Genomic DNA, 14,623 nt, shown 5'->3' on the forward strand with positions numbered 1-14,623 from the left:
TAATTTCGGGGGTGTGAAAACCCCACACTTTATAGAAAAGGACGGTTGCCTTTTCAGAGTGATCTCAGATCATTTGGAGGGGGAATTTATTGAACAACTGGTGGTACCTGAAGCACATAGGGAAACTGTTTTGCATCTATCACAAGACCAAACTGGATTTATTAGGGGCCGACACTTATCTTCAAATCTTCGACGCCTGTTTAATGTAATATACTCACCAACTAAATCAAACACCCCAGAAATATTATTATCATTGGATGCAGAAAAAGCATTCGACATGATTGAATGGAAATACCTTTTTACTATTTTGGAGAAGTTTGGGTTTGGCCCGAACATTTGTGCATGGATTAAATTACTGTATACTAACCCAGAAGCTTCAGTTTGCATCAATAACATTTGCTCAGACTACTTTAAACTAGAACGTGGCACAAGACAAGGATGCCCTTTGTCACCACTGCTGTTTGCAATTGCCATTGAACCACTGGCAATACATTGTCGAAATACTGATCAGATAAAGGGGATTAGCAGAGAAGGACTGGAACAGAAAATCTCATTATATGCAGATGACATGGTACTGTATATATCGGACCCAGAAAATTCTGTGCCTGCAGTCTTAGCAGCACTCACAGAATTTCAAAAGCTCTCTGGTCTCAGAATTAATCTGAATAAAAGTGTACTCTTTCCGGTGAATTCGCAAGCATATAATATTAGATTAGACACCCTTCCTTTTATCATTGCAGAACAGTTTAAATACCTCGGGTAAACATCACAAGTAAACATAAAGCTCTTTATCAAAAAATTTCGTGTCTGTATGGAAAAATTAAACAAGACTTGCATAGATGGTCAACCCTTCATCTCACACTAGCTGGAAGAATTAACACTGTTAAGATGAATATTCTTCCTAAGCTCGTTTTTTTATTTCAAAACATACCAATATACATTAATAAATCGTTCTTTAAGCAATTAGATTCAACAATAACCTCATTTATTTGGAATTCTAAACATCCACGCATCAAAAGAGCGACCCTACAAAGACAAAAGGCAGAAGGCGGCATGGCTCTACCTAACTTCCAGTTTTATTACTGGGCGCAAATATACAGTCGATAAGAACCTGGACACAAATAGAAGAACATACACAGGCATGGACCGCAATAGAAGTAAAATCCTGCAGTACTTCTTTGTATTCCTTGCTTTGTGCTCCAATAAACACACGTTATCGGCAATACACTAATAACCCAATTGTGCTCCACTCACTTAGAATCTGGAACCAATGTAGAAAGCATTTTAAGACGGAGAAGCTTCTTTCTGTGGCACCCCTGCAAAAGAACCACCTCTTTCAACCCTCACAAACATATGCAGTTTTAATATCTGGAAAAATTTGGAATTAACTTGCTTAGAGACCTTTATATAGACAACGTCTTTGCATCCTATGAACAATTACGTTCCAAATTTAACATTCCAGCTACAAATTTCTTTCACTATCTTCAAATCAGGAACTTTGTTAAACAGAACCTTCCAGATTTTCCTCATCTTGCACCCTCATCCACGCTGGAAAAATTATTGCTCAATTTCAAGGAGTTAGACTCCATCTCTACAATATATAAAATCCTTTTACAATCCCTTCCTTTCAAAGATCCAAGAGGACACTGGGAAAATGACCTCTCAATTAATATATCAGAAAAGGAGTGGAAAGTAGCAATGCAGAGAATTCACTCAAGCTCCATATGCAAAGCATACAATTATACAACTCAAAATTATATATCGAGCACATCTGTCTCGACTAAAACTCTCCAAAATGTTTCCAGGGCATGATCCAACCTGCGAACGTTGCAACCAAGCCCCAGCCTCACTAGGTCACATGTTCTGGGCCTGCTCCAAATTAACATTATTCTGGACAAAAATTTTTAATTACCTCTCAGACAGTCTTGGACTCACAATCCCTCCTAACCCATTAACAGCTGTGTTTGGGGTTCTTCCAGAGGGTCTTAAAGTGGAGAAAGACAAACAAACTGTGATTGCATTCACTACACTGTTGGCACGCAGACTTATTCTGATAAACTGGAAGAACCCAAACTCTCCCTTTTAAGTCAGTGGGAAACTGATGTGTTATATTATTTAAAATTGGAAAAATCAAATACTCAGTTAGAGGATCTGTGCAGACTTTTTCAAAACATGGCAGGATCTAATCAGTAATATTTTGAAATGATTTCATAAAGCACATAGAATTTGTTGATTTAGGTATTTTAAAAGCCTTAAATTTTACACGTTTGGCTTGCTCTCTCTCTCAAGGGTGGGGATCGATCTGTTCTTAGCATAATTCTTTTTTTTTTTTTGTAAAAACTTGATTGCTATGTATTGATTGTAATAAAATTAATAAATAAATAAAAAAAAAAAAAAAAAAAAAATGTATTTAAACAGGCTCGCTCTGTTAATGACTCTTATTACCAAGAGCATAATTCCGGGGTGTGAAAACCCCACACTTTATAGAAAAGGACGGTTGCCTTTTCAGAGTGATCTCAGATCATTTGGAGAGGAATTTATTGAACAACTGGTGGTACCTGAAGCACATAGGGAAACTGTTTTGCATCTGGCACATTCACACATCTTGGGGGGACACCTCGGTGCCGACAAAACTAGAGACCGGTTATCAAAACGATTTTATTGGCTTAATATGGGAAAAGATGTTGAATGATTTTGTACTTCATGTCCAGACTGCCAGATCGTCTCTGCTTATAAGCCTCCTCGGGCTCCCCTTTGTCCTATGCCCATATTGGAAGTTCCCTTTCAGCGTGTGGGATTAGATATTGTGGGACCTTTACCTAAGACTAAGGATGGGTACCAATATTTGCTGGTGTTGGTTGATTATGCGACACGATATCCAGAAATGATTGCGCTGAAAAAGGCCAACTCTTCGACTGTAGCCAAAGCACTATGTGAAACTTTTACTCGTATTGGTATCCCTAGAGAAATCTTAACTGATCAAGGCACACCTTTCACTTCTCGCGTGATGAAACAATTGTGTGACAGCTTTGCTATTAAGAAATTGAGTACTACTGTTTACCATCCTCAAACGAATGGTTTAACCGGCGATTTAACAAAACATTGAAACAGATGATCAGGCGAGTTGCTCATAATGATCCCACAACCTGGAACACTGTCCTACCTTTTGTTTTGTACGCGGTGCGAGAATCACCACAGGCGTCCACTGGCTTGAGTCCCTTTGAGTTATTATTCAGCAGGTGGCCAAGAGGCATCCTGGATGTGGTACGTGAGGAATGGATAGGAAACGAGAGAGCAGCTAAGGTCCAAGCTTTGCAGATCGACTAATTTCATTGCAAGACAGAATTTCTATGCTTTCCTCTATTGCTGTGGAACACCAACAACGAGAACAGGAAACTCAGAAGCGTCTTTACGATAGGCGCAGCAAGCTCCGTGAGTTCAAACCTGGCGATCGTGTTTTGGTACTGGTTCCCTCGGATCCACACAAATTCTTAGCTAAATGGCAGGGCCCCGCCATTATTGAGGAGCATATGAGTCCGGTAAATTACAAGGTTAGAATACCAGGCCGGCGCAAACCATTCCAGATTTTACACTTTAACCAACAAGAGGTTAACACTTCCTTGGCTGCTGTTTCTCAGACCGATGTTACCATTGGTAACGATCTTACTGACACGCAAAAGACAGAACTGTTATCTTTGATAGAACGGAACACTGATGTCTTTTCAGATTTACCAGGCAAGACTAACATTACAAAACATAAAATTACCACTGAACCTGATGTTCACAGACAGATGCGGCCGTTCGGATACCGGAAGCGGTGAAATATTGTGCGCGAAGAGGTAAAAAAGATGCTGACACTGGGTGTAATTCGTGAAAGTAGAAGTGACTGGTGCAGCCCAGTCGTATTAGTCCCAAAGCAAGACAGTTCGGTTCGGTTCTGTATCGATTTCAGACGCTTGAATAAGGTCTCTAAATTGATGCTTATCCCATGCCCTGTGTCGATGAACTGTTGGAAAAACTGGGTCAGGCAAGCTATATCTCCACGCTAGATAGCAAAAGGCTATTGGCAGGTGCCTTTAGAGGCTAGAAGTTGTGAGAAAACGGCATTTGCGACTCTGGACTCTATGAATTTACAAGACTCCCGTTTGGTCTTCACGGGGCACCTTTTCAGCGTATGATAGATCAGATCCTGCGTCCTCACTCTGAATATGCTAAGGCATACCTTGACGATGTCGTGATTTTTAGCAATGATTGGAAAACACACTTAGAGCGCCTTCAAGCCGTTCTTGAAAGCTTGAGACAGGCTGGCCTTACTGCTAACCCTAAGAAATGTAAACTAGGCATGTCCGAGACTCATTACTTAGGCTATTCTATGGGCAAGGGTTTACTTAGGCCACAATTAAGGAAAATAGAAGAAATGCTTGTTTATCCGAGACCTGGGACACAGAAACAAGTACGCGCTTTTCTGGGGCTCGCTGGTTACTACAGAAAATTCATTCCAAATTTTGCACATAGAGCTGCTCCTCTTACAGAACTTACTAGAGGCAAAATAAACCGACCTATCTTGTGGACAGAAAATTGCGAACATTCTTTCAACGATTTAAAAAAAGCATTGTCTTCTTACCCGGTTCTAAGGAACCCGGATTTCACAAAAGATTTTATCTTGCAAACAGACGCAAGTGCATTTGGTGTGGCAGTCCTGTCACAAATTTTTGATGGAGAAGAACATCCAATCACATATTTGAGTAGGAAATTACTTCCTAGGGAACGTAATTATTCTACAATTGAGAAAGAATGCTTGGCAATTAGGTGGGCTGTGGAAGCGCTTCGCTATTACTTGTGGGGATGGAACTTCACTTTGGTAACTGATCATGCTCTACTTCAGTGGTTGTACCGACAGAAAGATACAAACTCGTCTAATGAGATGGTTTCTGGGTTTACAACCTTACAGTTTCACAGTAAAGCACCGACCAGGTTCTGAAAACGTCAACGCAGACGTATTATCATGACTAAATGAACCTGGTACAGAGAGTCGCTTGATTCACAGGAATGTGAATAAAGCTGAGGGGGAGGGTGTGAGCTGGAGGGCTGATCGCACCCCAAATAGAGACAAACGCCCCTGGGAAAACCACAAACCCTGAAACACTGACTACCCTCACATTGCTCCTTATCCTTGCACTATAACGCATAACACAAGCCTTGCGCGGTACTCTGCCGACTTATAAGCCTTGCAGCGCCTGTCAGTTTTGGGAATTGATTGTTTGCTTTTATCTCTCTCTGCTCCTAGTGGAACTGTCATCTCTGACTTGTCATGGAGCACGTTTAAGCTCATGTGTTTGCGGTGTTTGAATAAAAATCCTTCTTGTTTCTACGACCTCCTGTGTCTCTGTGCAAATCTGTGTCCCAAGCGTGACAATATATATATTGTGAACGATAGGGGCGCTCTCGCTCCCTTGAACCCCTGTCCACAACTCCAGACACCAGGTAAAAGTCCAAATGCTGACTTTATTTTTATGCCATAGTGTACAAAGCACACTCTCCTCCACAATACTCATTAAATAACCAATAATATACAATAAATCAATCCTCCAGCTCCCAGATGCGTTGCCACCCTTCCATCCAGCTCAGCTCGCCATCTGGGAGCTCCCACAGTCCATTTATATTCTCTGACCCGGAAGAGTTCTCAATCCCCAGTCCATGTGATCCTCAATCTCTTCCGGGTCAGGTAAAAGTTCTTTTCTTCATCCCGGAAGTCTGTCGCTCTTCCTATGATGAACCTCCGGGTCACAGGGCACGAAGAAGCCCTCGGTCCTCCCTGCAGCTCCCTCCTGTGGCCCCCACGGCATCCAGCAGGGCTTTGCATAAAACTCCATTGTCCATGATGCCCTGCTGGTCTTCTGGGGACATCCATGCTGCAAGGAGGGCTCCACCTAGCGGCTTGGGGTATTGGCCGGGATAAATGGCTGGCCTTTCTTCACAATATATATATATATATATATATATATATATACTGTATATATATATATATATATATATATATATATATATATAACTGATCACCCATTGGCCTCGCTCACTGAGTGCAAGGGAAAAAAATAAAATGTAGTCTATAAGTTATTAACAGTAAAACATTAACATTTTAGTAAAGATACACTTAGCACCAGTGGAGTGGTTTCGGGTAAGCTACATTTTAAAGCCGGTATAACATAACAAGTAGTACTAACAGCAGCTAAGATGTATGTGGATCATCTCTTGGTAGTTGATCCCTTTTGAAAGGCGCTACACGACGGCTGTGGTATAGAAATTACATTTTCTATGTGAACGTCCAAATTTCTGCCTGTGGTAATGTGCCTTACCGGCACTACCAGCAATTAAAAGAAAATCATTTTTGTGTCCTCTGCAGTGTTAAGAGAGAAAGGCTTTGGTTTGGGTTAAAAGGAAAAAACGTGTAAAGAAAGGAAACTTGCCTTTTTTGTTTTATATATAGTGTTGAGAGAGGTCTTCGCTGACGATATGAGAGTTGCGGTTGGTCTCGTGTAGACTGGAGAGACGGCCCTGCCATTAACTGTCCGGGATGGCACTGTCGGTCCTCCACTCCTGTGCGTGTCTTCATAATCCAACCTGACGACCTCATAATCGTATATGTGTAAAAGAAAGTGCGAAGCGCCTTAATATTAGTTTGCCACGATCTAGAAATGGAATCCCATGTCTACAGTTGTCTGGGCTATAGCTCATGGGAAGGGGGAAAAATGTAAAGTTTTTCCTTTCACTTAAGGCAGAAGCGCAGTCAGCGTCTCAAAGGCCGGCACAGCTATGCACCCAGCATGCATGCGTGCCGGCTGCCCGACTTTTGTAGTATTTTTGCAGTGCAGGAAACGCCACTTTTTGCAGACACGTTCACGTGAGCAAAACTCTCTGCGCTCTTTAGAGGTCTTGCTTTTTCTGCGTACTGCGTTCATAGTCAGTTCATGTGAGCCGCTCGGAGTACATGCATCGAAGCTTCTGAGCTGTCCCTGTGCTATCTTGTGCGATCTCTACGTTATTTAATGTTAGCTAAGACCCGGTACTTAAAAGTTTCTCGCTACAGCAATTTTAACTCTGTTACAAAGTGATCCAAAGTCTTGTTTATACCTCGTGTCTTCTCATTAAACTTGTATCTCGCGAATAAAGTATTCAGCGTTTTTTTCAGCGCTCTTTGGGAGCTCTTCCTTCTTTTCTACGTACTGCGGTCACAGTCAGTTCACGTGATTACGTGGGAGGCGTGATGATGTCACACGCAGTTCCGCCCCCCCACGGCCATCGAGCTAACGTTCACTACAGTATATGGAGAAAAATAGGTTCCAGTTATGACCATTACGCGTAGAATTTCGAAATGAAACCTGCCCAACTTTTGTAAGTAAGCTGTAAGGAATGAGCCTGCCAAATTTCAGCCTTCTACCTACACGGGAAGTTGGAGAATTAGTGATGAGTCAGTGAGTCAGTGAGTGAGGGCTTTGCCTTTATTAGTTGTAATAAGTGGAGACCAGAGACGTGGAAGGTTTGGGGCAGCCACCCGCTTATTACGGTTTCCCGGCTGCAAAAGTCTTTGAGGCATTGCAAGAGTTCGTTACAACACAGAGTTCAAAACAGAACTGCCTGCCTAAGCAAAGGCAGTGAGCTTTATAGCACAGAGGGCGGAAATGATGTCGTCCTCTGGGCGGAACTGAAGTGACATCATCCTTGGGGCGGAACCGAAGTGACCTCATTCTTGGGGCCGGAACCGAAGTGATGTGTCCTTCCTGGAAATGGCTGCTCCTGGTGGGATTTCCGGTAAGACCTGCAGAGAACTCAGAAAGAGCGTCAGTGCACCCCGCCCTGGGCAGATGTATAAACAGTATTTTCTAAGCCCTTCAGCTGCTTCCCATGCACACGTGTGTGACATAGTATAGATGTATAGATATAGATATAGATATATTGCATACTAGCTGTCCCCCGTGGCGTAGTAGTGAAACAGAACCAACTTTAAAAATCAATAATATAAATAAAATAAACAAACAGGTATCACTAGCTAAGCAGAGGCAAGGTACACTCCAACATGTCGCGAGAGGTTGACCGATTCGATCAGAGGCTGGCACGTGAGTGAGGAGGGTCCCATCTGGCTCCCCACTCCTGATGTCCCGCATAGTAGTGAAACAGAACAAACTTTAAAAATCAATAAGCAAACAGGTGTCACTAGCTAAGCAGAGGCAAGGTACATTCCAAAACGTGGTGAGAGGTAGACCGACTCGAACGGAGGCTGGTGAGTAAATGAAGAGGGCCCCTCTCGGCTCCTCACTCCTGACGTCATGCTTCTAACCCTCCCCTTGGCCTGCAGCCTCTGTCTCAAATTAGCGTGAATAAATCGCTTCTGCAAGCGAACTATAATACTTGCAATGAGAGAAGTCGCAAAATCAACCGGAATGTTCAAGCAAATTATAGAAAAACACCCAATCTAAATCCGTCAAGTAGTTGTCACAGGGGCAACAGTCATAGCAGTGAGGCCAATGTGTCCTTTTCCCAGCCACACTTTCCAGCTTATACTGTGGGATCCCATGGTGTTCCCGGGCTATCTGGGAGATATAATTCTTGCTGTGAGCCCTGGGTCTTCCGCAGGGTCTCCTTCCAAATGGTTGCATCTGTAAACCTCCACAGGGGAGCATCTAGGAGGCATCCATATCAGTATGTCCCAAGAGTCAGTTTGTGTGTCTGGGATCCAATCCACCAAGGCCCCTGCCTTGAACTGCAGCCAGCCCTTATTCCTCCTGCATTAGTCAAAATATATATATACAGTGGGTGTGAAAAACTTTTTGCCCCCTTCCTGATTTCTTATTCTTTTGCATGTTTGTCACACAAAATGTTTCTGATCATCAAACACATTTAACCATTAGTCAAATATAACACAAATAAACACAAAATGCAGTTTTTAAATGATGGTTTTTATTATTTAGGGAGAAAAAAATCCAAACCTACATGGCCCTGTGTGAAAAGTAATTGCCCCCTTGTTAAAAAATAACCTAACTGTGGTGTATCACACCTGAGTTCAATTTCCGTAGCCACCCCCAGGCCTGATTACTGCCACACCTGTTTCAATCAAGAAATCACTTAAATAGGAGCTGCCTGACACAGAGAAGTAGACCAAAAGCACCTCAAAAGCTAGACATCATGCCAAGATCCAAAGAAATTCAGGAAAAAATGAGAACAGAAGTAATTGAGATCTATCAGTCTGGTAAAGGTTATAAAGCCATTTCTAAAGCTTTGGGACTCCAGCGAACCACAGTGAGAGCCATTATCCACAAATGGCAAAAACATGGAACAGTGGTGAACCTTCCCAGGAGTGGCGGCCGACCAAAATTACCCCAAGAGCGCAGAGACGACTCATCCGAGAGGTCACAAAAGACCCCAGGACAACGTCTAAAGAACTGCAGGCCTCACTTGCCTCAATTAAGGTCAGTGTTTACGACTCCACCATAAGAAAGAGACTGGGTAAAAACGGCCTGCATGGCAGATTTCCAAGACGCAAACCACTGTTAAGCAAAAAGAACATTAGGGCTCGTCTCAATTTTGCTAAGAAACATCTCAATGATTACCAAAATACCTTGTGGACTGATGAGACAAAAGTTGAACTTTTTGGAAGGCAAATGTCCCGTTACATCTGGCGTAAAAGGAACACAGCATTTCAGAAAAGAACATCATACCAACAGTAAAATATGGTGGTGGTAGTGTGATGGTCTGGGGTTGTTTTGCTGCTTCAGGACCTGGAAGGCTTGCTGTGATAGATGGAACCATGAATTCTACTGTCTACCAAAAATCCTGAAGGAGAATGTCCGCCATCTGTTCGTCAATTCAAGCTGAAGCGATCTTGGGTGCTGCAACAGGACAATGACCCAAAACACACCAGCAAATCCACCTCTGAATGGCTGAAGAAAAACAAAATGAAGACTTTGGAGTGGCCTAGTCAAAGTCCTGACCTGAATCCAATTGAGATGCTATGGCACCTTAAAAGGCGGTTCATGCTAGAAAACCCTCAAATAAAGCTGAATTACAACAATTCTGCAAAGATGAGTGGGCCAAAATTCCTCCAGAGCGCTGTAAAATAACTTGCAAGTTATTGCAAACGCTTGATTGCAGTTATTGCTGCTAAGGGTGGCCCAACCAGTTATTAGGTTCAGGGGTAATTACTTTTCACACAGGGCCATGTAGGTTTGGATTTTTTCTCCTAAATAATAAAACCATCATTTAAAAACTGCATTTTGTGTTTACTTTTGTTATATTTGACTAATGGTTAAATGTGTTTGATGATCAGAAACATTTTGTGTGACAAACATGCAAAAGAATAAGAAATCAGGAAGTGGGCAAATAGTTTTCACACCACTGTATATCTATATAGGGTGGTGCAGATCTAATTATGCAATTTTCATTACGCTATAACTTATTAAGTGTTTTACATAGAAAATCACCCGAAAAATCGTGGACCATCGAGAAGTGTGCGAACTGACAACTTGAAGAATCGTCTTTGCGCCAAACTGGAATCATCCCCACATGATTCAAAGTCATCCAGACGATCTGGATCTGCATAATTAGATCTGTACCACCCTATATATATATATTTTTTTTTCTAATGGCATTTATCCACAAACTTAATTGCTGTTTGTAGTGTTTTATACTGGGGATGTGACAAGATCACACATGTACACTTCTGGTTGGCATGAGGTTGCAATGAGGGTCTGTTATCTAACAACAAAAATAGCTGTAATCAACTCGTAATTGCAGCAGCACAAGCAAAGAAAGAAAGAAAATGGAGCTGACACAACATTGAAAACCTAATGATAAAAGTGATAAATCTTTTATATAACCAGATAAACAAGAAAATTACCAATAGAAATGGAATCTAGAACACTCTAAATCATAACAACCTATACGTGATTTTACATTCTTTGAGGCACTAATGGGCACATAGCTCCAGTTCTTAAATCAATAATGTTGTGCTTTCCAGTAAACTTTACAGCTGATTCAAAAACAGCCTCTCTAATATATAAAGACTGCAAAACTCATTAATGGCCATGCTGTATATGCCAACATTGTCATCACATGTTTTGTGGTCTTCTAAAAATTTCAACTGCATTCTGACTAAAACTCCACAAAACCCGGAAGGATTTACCTAAACAAATGTGAGAATGCCACATCAATGTCCTTAACACCTATTTGTTTAGTAGTTATCAGATTTGATGGGCAAATGTTCCAATGTTCATTCATTCATTCAACCACATACTGAGCTTAATTAATCCAGTTTTTAGGGTCTCATGGAGTGACCACCTGCCCCAACAATTTTGAGGACCATGCAGGACTCACCCCTGGGTTTAACTACCAGTCCATCACAGGGCACACTCACGCATATACACAATTTAGCTTAACACACACATCTTAGGTAACATCGAACACAAGACAAGAAGCAGTCCATCAGAACCAATAAACACCCAAGCATGCTGTGCACGTTTATATAATAAATTTAATAAAGGAACTATGAATACAAGAAAGGGCAAATGTCAAAGCTCCACATGTACTGATAAGTCAGATGAGGGGTTAAGTCGAGTATAAGCTTAATATTTATACAATGTGAGTGGCAGGTTAAGGGTCATGTCGAAGGTCACAGCAAACAGACTGAACTTGTTGCATGTCCATATTTTACATTTAGAAAATAATCAAATATGTATTCCACTGTGTTAAACATTATTTTCTATTGTATCTTTAATTCCTGAATTCTTTTTGCCTGTGCTCCTAGGCATCTCCTCCAAATATGTGTCCCCCAAATGTCTATGCAGGGGTCATGGAGCACTATTTATATACCTGAACAGAGCAGGGTGCATCCTGATGTCCAGGCTAAATTGCTCTCTATAGCCTAGTCATTCTGGCACCCCCTTTCTCTAATGAGCTATCTCTCTAAGCCCTTCACCACCTAATAGCTAATGTGAGTGTACTAGTGCAAAATTGCTGCCATCACATCATTCTGGTGTATTCTGCACAATTGGTGGTGACTGAAGTTGTGCCCTGCTCTCTATGTAAAACCTCTTTGAGTAGAAAGAATATGCTATATGAATGGAAAGAATACTCATCCAATACTAAGCCAATTTAGAGTTGCCAATTCACTTAACATGTACGTGTTTAGGATATGGGTGAAGAAACAGAAAAATGTCCAAATTCTGCCCAGATGGTTATGCAGTCCACCACTACAATGCACACCATATCACCCTCTTTAAGTACTCAATTCTTTTAAAATGACCCAATGCTTGTCCGCTTGTGATTTCTGCTTTCAGTTAACTGTTTTTTAGTTGTTATCTACTGTATAACCATGCAGTTGGAATCTTTACTAGTCTGTTATTTATTTTAGGTTTCATTTATCTTGTTATTTGCATTTTACCTTGATTTGTATCTCTTGTATTTTTCATTTCTATCTAGTGTTGGAGTTCTGCAGTAATTAGTATAATGATGGATGTCCAAAACTTTGCCCAGGTGGTGATGCAATCCACCACCATAATGCACCATCATGCCAGCCTCTTTGAGCACTCAATTCTTTTAAAATGACTCTTTTGTTCTTAGCATGTCAGTCTTATCAGCTTCTGATCTGTGCATTCAGTTAACTGGATTTTAGTTCTTATCTATAGCCATGTAGTTGGTCTCTTTATTAATCTGTTATTTATTTTAGGTTTCAGTTATCTTGTAATTTGCTTCTTATCTTGATGTGTTTCTATTGTATTTTCTATTTCTCTCTAGTGTTGGGAGTTCTACAGTAAATAATATAATGATGAATAGACAGATAATCAGCTCTGCTTTCCCCTTTATTTAAATGCTGGTTATGTGAAGCATCTGTCAGTCCACCTTAAGAAAATGTAAAATATGATCAGGCTAGTTTTGTCAGATTTGACCTCCCTTACAGACACATAACAAGACCCTTACCTCAACATTTGCCTAGGTTTACATTAATATAACCTTTACTTCATGGAGTGTCAACTTTTTGTTTTGGTCTATTTGAAATTTGTTCGAAAACAGCCTGCTCTCTGTTTTATTTTAGGCTGTGTAATATTAAAGGTAACAGTGAAATAAAAACAAAATGCTTTAAAGCTAGCATGTCACTTTTCAGCTAAACAAAGAGGTGTTTGTGGTATGCAAAGGTTTACACAAATCATCTTATGGCTGCCATCCGGCTCTGATGCACATACAATGCCTTCATTATTGTGGAGCATCAGCTTTGGTAATTTGAATCTGTTCATCAGCAGCTGAAGAGAACACTAAGTATTTGTGTTGCTTCCTGAGCCTAAAATAAAAACATTTTTTTCAAGAGGTTCATTTTTTTAAATAGTGACTATTTCTTTTATGATTAGCATGGTGGCAAAGTGGCACGACAGTTCCAAAAAGGCTGGGTTCAATTTTTGGTCCATTCACTGTCACACTAGAGATATTATGTTCTTCCATGGGTATTTTTTCTTTCTGTGCACTTAGGCTTTTCCTTATATTTTGCTCTAAACTGACCTGGCGTGAAGGAGTGATTCCTGATTTGCATTCTGTACTGCTGACTCCCCGAAACTCTACAATAGAAAATGAATAGAAACAATGGGGAATAATGAACTGTGACTGGCAAAGCAAAGACCCCAACAAAAAATTAGTTTCATCTTAGTCTTATGGGGCCAGTCTTGATATCTAGTGACAATTCATTAAAAAGTGTGAACTGAATAGCTCTGAAATCCTTGGCTGCAAAGGATCCACTCACAGGGCTTCATAAGATATTCACCCCCAATTCTCCAGTCTGTGCATTGTAAATTGCCAGGGTTTCCGGGAGAGAGCAAATGAAACTAAAAAAAAGAAAATAAAAAGATAAAATTGTTGTTATCAATGCTCAATAGCACAAGGTAACTGAAGATTAATAATTAATTAGTACATTGTAATGACCACAGTGACAGAAGAGACAGACACACCCATGTAGACCACTGCAGCTACTTGGCTCCATGTGTTTGGGAAGTGCTTCTGATCAGTACGTAATCTTTCTTTCATTTTGACTATTACATCACAACAGTATATGGTATAAAACAGCAAACAGAGTTTAGATTAGTATTATGTTCTGTGTATATACTGTGCTTTAAAATACTGCAGCTTTATTCTTGCATGGTATGTTTGCATTTCCACAAGACAGTAATGTTAATTTACTTTAGTGTTTCATTTAGATGTTCTAATGAAAAACACAGACAAGCATAAAGTTTGAGCAAACCTCGAACAACTGAAAACAAACACGAGTTTTAATCATATTGATAAAGGGATAGAGATGCCTTTATAGACATCAGTCTCAAAGTGACTGCTCCAAGATGGCGATATTTCTGGATAAATACATCCCAGGCAAGAAGATGCGGTTCCAGGGGGATAGACACCGGAAGTGATGTTAAAGGTGGTAGAGCGGTCAATGATCCGGTCTGTAGAGGGAGGAAGAGAAGAGGTGTTTGTTGTGGATCGGTGAGGAATTACCACAACCAGAGCCTTTAAGCAGTCCCCAAAGCGCACATGTGTGACGATGTACAGTACAGTCAGAAGGTGGATGCTGTTCAGCCTTGCCCATGCTTTT

At 40.9% G+C, this 14,623-nt stretch overlaps 1 long non-coding RNA gene across 1 annotated transcript in view; it reads right to left on the reverse strand.

Annotated features, from left to right (window-relative positions):
* Positions 1-11,559: 11,559 nt before the first annotated feature.
* The window catches only part of LOC120525433, a 72,543-nt gene continuing 69,479 nt past the window's right edge, over positions 11,560-14,623 (reverse strand). Inside the window, exon 3 of the long non-coding RNA XR_005632953.1 lies at positions 11,560-13,862. This is a non-coding gene — a long non-coding RNA (uncharacterized LOC120525433). The remainder of the gene's footprint in view (positions 13,863-14,623) is intronic.

Source organism: Polypterus senegalus, chromosome 3, assembly GCF_016835505.1.
Source record: "Polypterus senegalus isolate Bchr_013 chromosome 3, ASM1683550v1, whole genome shotgun sequence".
NCBI lineage: Eukaryota > Metazoa > Chordata > Cladistia > Polypteriformes > Polypteridae > Polypterus > Polypterus senegalus.